The sequence below is a fragment of the Dipodomys merriami genome, unplaced genomic scaffold (assembly GCF_024711535.1).
Source record: "Dipodomys merriami isolate MVZ:Mamm:240054 unplaced genomic scaffold, mDipMer1.0.p SCAF_151, whole genome shotgun sequence".
Taxonomy (NCBI): Eukaryota; Metazoa; Chordata; class Mammalia; order Rodentia; family Heteromyidae; genus Dipodomys; species Dipodomys merriami.
The window spans coordinates 1545816-1552500 of record NW_027202838.1 but is presented as its reverse complement, the minus strand read 5'-3'; positions in this window follow the sequence as shown (position 1 = coordinate 1552500).

The window sequence follows — 6685 nt, the reverse complement described above, 5'->3', positions numbered from 1 at the left end:
ATAGATAGATAGATAGATAGATAGATAGATAGACAGATAGAGAAAATGAAAACAAAAGGTCAACACCAAATTTCAAAAAAAAAATCCAAGAGCATTCTGTTTCAACAGATACTATGCCAATCCCAAATCATCTGTCTTCCTGGTCTGTGCTACTTGACCATTTATTGTCCAATGGGGATAGAATGGTATAGTTAAGGGTGATATTTTTAGGAAGGGACTCACTGGTTCATAAGCTCTGACAGTCACACACACACACACACACACACACACACACACACACACACACACACACACACACACACACACACACCCCTTCCCCCAGATCATGGTATCCATGGTAACTGGTTGGCTCAGAAATCCCTTGGCTTGGCATAAATCAGGCCACAGAGAAGAAAGCAACAGAAACTTCCTCCTGCACCAGGTGCTGGTCTTCCTCCCCCTCCTACTGCTGCTACTGCTCCAGAGTAGGTCAGCCCTGGTGGGAATGTGAACCCATTTCTCTGTTCATATGGTTGTGTTGTGGGCAAGATTCAGAAATGAACCAATGGCTTTCCCAGCTGTTGGGGATCCCTTCCCCCAAATATCCTGCTTGGCTTGTGCATGCTGTCTAAGCTTCTACTTCATTAATCAGATTAGAATCAAGAAAAAGATCAGTTGTACAAAAATGATTGTCCTTTGTGCAATTATCCAGCCTAGTGGTTGTGCGGCTAACACCCCCTGTGGTTGCTGTGATTTCTAATTCAATGATTAGAAATAACATTGAACTCAGTAGGAAAGCCCAGTCACCCATGATGAACTCCATGTGAAATCAGATCTTCTGTGTGTGTGTTCAGTGGAGAATTAGCTCAAATTAGATGATACATTATGATCTCAGATTTGCTGCCCAAACCCAGCCAGACTTGTTGGGAGCTGATGACCTGGTGAAAACAGCACGTATCCGGCTTCCTTCCTTAATCCGGGTTCCTGAGTGACTCTTCCAGAAAAAAAAATATACTTTTGATGATCTAAAAAGCCAATCAGGCTGGGAAGGTGGCTCATTGGTAAAGTGCTTGCCTTGCAAGCATGAGGTCCTGAGTTCGATTCCTCAGCACTACATAAGCAGAAAAAAGTCAGAAGTGGCGCTGTGGCTCAAGTGGTAGAGTGCTAGCCTTGAGCTGAAGAGCTGAGGGACAGTGCCCAGGCCCAGAGTTCAGGCCATGACCGGACCCCCCCCCCCAAAAAAAAACACCATTGGCTCACACCTGTAATCCTAGCTACTCAAAAGGCTGAGAGCTGAGGATCGAGGTTCGAAGCCAGCCCAGGCAAGAGAGCCTGTGAAACTCTTATCTCCAATAAACCACAAGAAAACTGGAAATGGTGCTGTAGCTCAAGTGGTAGAGTGCTAGCCTTGAGCTGAAGAGCTGAGGGACAGAGCCCAGGCCCAGAGTTCAAGCCCCACAACCGACAAAAAAAAAATCCCCAAAACACACAAAGGCACCCCCCCACACACACACACCATTTGTTGCTCCATTGTTTTTTTATAATTTCTTGATCATGGTCTAAACTTCACTATTTGTCATCCTTGAAGTTTACATTTCTCCAGGAAATCTGATTTCTCAGAAGTGCATAGGAAGAGAAGAAATCTGGCCTGCTCATCTCAGCCCAAAAAATTTTCTTGAAAAAAAAAAAAGAACAAAAGAAGCAAACAACTTTTTTCCTTTGTTATTTATTTATAGTTTTAATTTCTCTTAACATCTACTCTTGATTGAAGAAAGTATTATTAAAAGATTTTTTTTCTTTTGTCTCCTGCTTGTAGATAGAAGCGAATGTATGGTGAACATATTAATTCCAAGTCAACGGAGGGTAAACAACCAGGATATCCATCCAAGGACTCATCCATTTGACAGTTGACCTTTTCAAACTCTTGGCTCCACATGGTGTCCTGAGGGCACTTCTTCACGCTGAGGAGCAAGCAACACTTCTCTCTCCTTTCCTTCCCCTACCTGTTGGTCTCCTGAAATGATTTCCCTAGGGTTTGAGTGTTGCTTACATCTCATTCGGCCTGACTATCAAACCTTCACCTGAAAAGCTTGAAAATGGAAAGTATCCATAGTGGGTGATGTATCTGTGAGCACACTCTATCAACCCTCTCATATTTGATACCATTAGTGAGCAATTGTGCAACCCATAGTGGACATGAGTTTCACTCTATTGTCACTTTATCCTGTCTCCCCAGGGCATTGAATGGATATTCTTGGGCCAGGAAGGAGGCTTAGTGGTAGAGGGCTCACCTAGCATGCATGAAGCCCTGAGTTCAATTCCTCATTATACCACATGCACAGAGAAAAAAGCTTGAAGTGGAGATGTGGCTCAAGTGGTAGAGGGCTCATTCTTGAGCAAAAAGAAGCTCAGAGAACAGTGCCCAGGCCCTGAGTTCAAGCCCCAGGACTGACAAAAAAAAGAGAGAGATGGTTCCTTAAAATATTATACAAGAGTAAACACCTTTGCTTATGACCAGCCATCCCATTCCTGGGCATTTATCTAAATGACCACAAACCAGGCCATGCCAAAGCTACCAGCACAACCATGTTCACTGTGTCATTTATCATAGCAAAGATGTAGCATTAACCCAGCTGCCCCTCAGGAGATGCATGGATCAAGAAAATTGTGGTATGGAGACACAAGAGGATGCTATCTATCCATCAGAAAGAATGATGCTATCTCATTAATAACAACATAGAAAGACTTGGAGAAAATTGAGCCAGAGCTGAAGAAATACAGGCCGCATGGTTTCCCTCATATGCGATCATTAGAGTGTGACTAAAAATCTACCAGTAAACCCAATGGATAGTAAAAGACTGGGAAAAAATTACCATTGGACATGATGAATTAAAAAGGACAGACACTAAACAGTTAGCCAGTGAGCCCAAAGGAGATTCTTAGGAGTAGGATCACAAGGATTCAGTATCTATGAGCAGATAAAATGATGCTTATTGAAATGAACTCCAAGAGATTGTTGTTTGTTTTTGTTTTTGTTGTTTTTATTGGTTGTGGGTCTTGAACTCAGTGCTTAGGCCACTGCTCCCTGAACTTCTTTGAACTTCAGGCTGGGCGCTCAACCACTTGAGCCATAGTGCACTTCCAGATTTTTTTGAGTAGCTTATTTCAAGAAATTCAATGTCAAAGGGGGACAGGGCAGATAGACCCTCACCATGTTAGTGACCTGTTTCTAGAAAGGGCCAGAGGCTGATGAAACTGTGTGCCCTGTGTTGATAGCCAGGTTTTCTGAAAATATCAGAGAGTAAATGAACAGATTTTCTTTATTTAATCTGGCCAAACTAAAAAAAATCCTTGGGTCAATATGGGAGTTATGTTTGCTCAGTTGACTTGGGATGAGGACGTTTGCCAGTGTTGTGTGTGCACATCCACAAAGAGGAAGGGAGAACCGTCTTACAGAGCACTAACCTCAGAAAATCATTCGCCATAGCTAAGATAGGAAACCAACCCAGAAGCCACTCTGTGGATGAATGGATCAAGAAAATGGGGTCTACATATCCATCTGTCCATCTGTCCGTCTGTCTGTCTGTCTGTCTGTCCATCTGTCTGTCCGTCTGTCCGTCTATCCGTCTGTCTATCTATCTATCTATCTATCTATCTATCTATCTATCTATCTATCTATCTATCTATCTATCTATCTATCTATCTATCTATCTATCATCTCTATCTGTCTGACCATCCGTATATCTATCTATCATCTATCTATCTATGCATCTATCTATCCATCTATCCATCTGTCTATCTATCTATCTATGCATCCATCTATCCATTTGTCCATCAATATATCCTCTCTCTCTCTCCAGCTCATTCGGGTATGGGATGCAAGAAATAATTTCAACTAAAAAAATTTCACAAATTGGCTTGGTGACCTAACATATGACCAATTTTGGAGAATGTGCTGAGAAGAACGTCTGTTCTGAAACTGTTGGGTGAGAGAGTTTCTGTAGATGTTGGTTAAATCTAGTTGTCCCCTGTAGCTTTGTAGGCCTGAGCTCTCTTTGCTAAGATTTTTGCCTGGGTGATCTACCAAGAGGTATAGAGAATGGAAACAAATTATATGTATATATATAAATAAATCATATAGTGTTTATATATAAACTATATAATATATAAATCATATATATTTATATATGTGATTTGAAATTGGTAATTAAAATCTATAGGAAATGGTAAGGAGTAAAGCAATATAATAAACAAAAACCTAAGTAATTTTTTAAAAATCATGGAAGTCTCTGGAACTTTTACATAAAACTAAAATCTATTCTATCTGATCTTAGGATTGCTGCTTCAGCCTATTGTATTGAAAGGTTGTATTCCAACCTTTCATTTCGATGATGTATCTGCTCCTTTTGGCCAGATTTGTCTCCTATCAACAACAGATGGATGGGTTTTCATTTAGATCCAAGTACCCAGTCTGTATCTTTTAATCAGAGAATTAAGTTCGTTAACACTGGATCTGCTCTTTCTTCCTGCTCTGAGGCCCTGTCTTCCACTCCATCAGTTTGGCCACAGAGACCTTCCACCTTATTGTTTCATTCTGTCTTTTCTGTCTGGTCATTTTCTGAGGGCAGGTACCTCTTCTTTCAAAACCTTAGTTTGAGGATTTCCAAAGATCTCTTTACATCATGAATACAATGCTTCTTGATCCCTTTGAACTCAGACCCTAGGTGCTGTCCCTGACCTTTTTCCACTCAAGGCTGGTGCTCTACCACTTTGAGCCATATATATATGGTGCCACTTCCAGTTTTCTGGTGGTTCATCATTGGAAATCAGAGTCTCATGGCTTTTCCCCCAGGCTGGCTTGGACCACAATCCACAGATCTCAGCCCAGGAAGACCCTAAGGAGACAGGATAAAGTGACAATAGAGTGAAACTCGTGTCCACTGGGGGTTACACGTGTGCACACTGCTGGTATCAAATATGAGAGGGTTGATAGAGTGTGCTCACAGACAGACACATCACCCACCAAGGAAACTTAATATTTTCAAGCTTTTCAGGTAAAGGTTTTATAGACAGAATGAGATGTAAAGAAATATTCCAACCCCAAGGAAATCATTTCAGGAGACCAACAGGTAGGGGAAGGAAAGGAGAGAGAAGTGTTGCTCGCTCCTCAGCGTGGAGAAGTGCCCTCAGGACACCATCTGGGAGCCAAGAGTCTGGAAAGGTCAACTGTCAAATGGACATGTCCTTGGATGCATATCCTGGTTGTTTGCCCTCTGTTGACATGGAATTAATAAGTTCACCTCCACTCATTTCTATCTACAAGCAGGAACTCCCCAAATATCTTTTAATTGCACTTTCCTCAACCGAGACTAAAAATAAACTTAAAAGAACACTACAAATAAATAAATGAATAAATAAATAACAAAGGAAAAAAGTTGTTTATCTGTTTCTTCTGTTTTTTGTTTTGTTTTGTTTTTCCAAGATAATTTTCCATTTTAAAGAGGGGGGTGACAATGCGTGACAAGAAATGTACTCATTACCTTGCTCATGTAACTGTCACCCCTCTGTACAGCATCTTTACAAAAAGATAATTATTTTTTTAAAAAGATAATTTTCACGGGCTGGGAAGGTGGCTCAGTGGTAGAGCGCTTGCCTTGCATGCTCAAGGCCCTGGGTTTGATTCCTCATCACCACGTAAGCAAAAAGAAAAAAAAGCCGGAAGTGGCGCTGTGGCTCAAGTGGTAGAGTGCTAGCCTTGAGCTGAAGAGCTGAGGGACAGCGCCCAGGCCCAGAGTTCAGGCCCCATGACCGGACCAAAAAAAAAAAAAAAGATAATTTTCAGAGCTGAGTTGAGCCGGTTAGATTTTTTTTTTCTTCTCCCATGTAGTTCTGAAAATCAGAGGGCTCCTACTATTCTTCTTGATTTCCTTTTTGATTTCTTCTTGACTTCAAGAAGTTATAAAAAATGGAACAACAAATGGGGGGTGTCTGTGTATTTTTATGATCATAAAGATATTTTTTTCTGGAAGAGTCAGTCAGGAACTGAGATCAAACAAAGAAACCGGGTATGCCCTGTTTTCATGATGTCATCACCCCCAAGAAGTCTGGCTGGGTTTGGGCAGCAAATGTGAAATCAGAATGGATCATCTATGTCTTATGTCAATTTTGAGCTAATTCTCCACTCAACACATACACACAAGTCCTGATTTTACATGGATTTTACATAGTTGACTGGGCTTTCTACTGAGTTCAACCTTATTTCATGCACAAAAAAAGTCAATACTTTTAAACATATTTTATTTTCAGACTATAACCTACTCAAAGTTAATAGAGGAAAATAAAAGGATAGTCCCCCTCTCAAAAATAAACTTTAAAGCACAAGGGTCACCTGGAACTGAATGATTCTCAAGAAACCATAAATCTACAAATAAAATTAAAGAAACATACTAGACAAAAGGTCAGACAAAAGTGTATCTGTGGGATAGTTGGCTTTTCTGGTTGTTATCATAGGATTCGTGTTAGTGTCTGTTACTCGTAAAATGTAAGCTCACAGAGGGATGGGTTAAGAAATACAGATGAGTGTTAGACACCTTGTATTCATATACTGTTTGTAGAATGGGAACTTCTTTGTACAACCATTTAAAGACAATTAAAACAAATGTATGCTCACATCTCCATACAAACACACCTTGGAGCTGTCTCATCC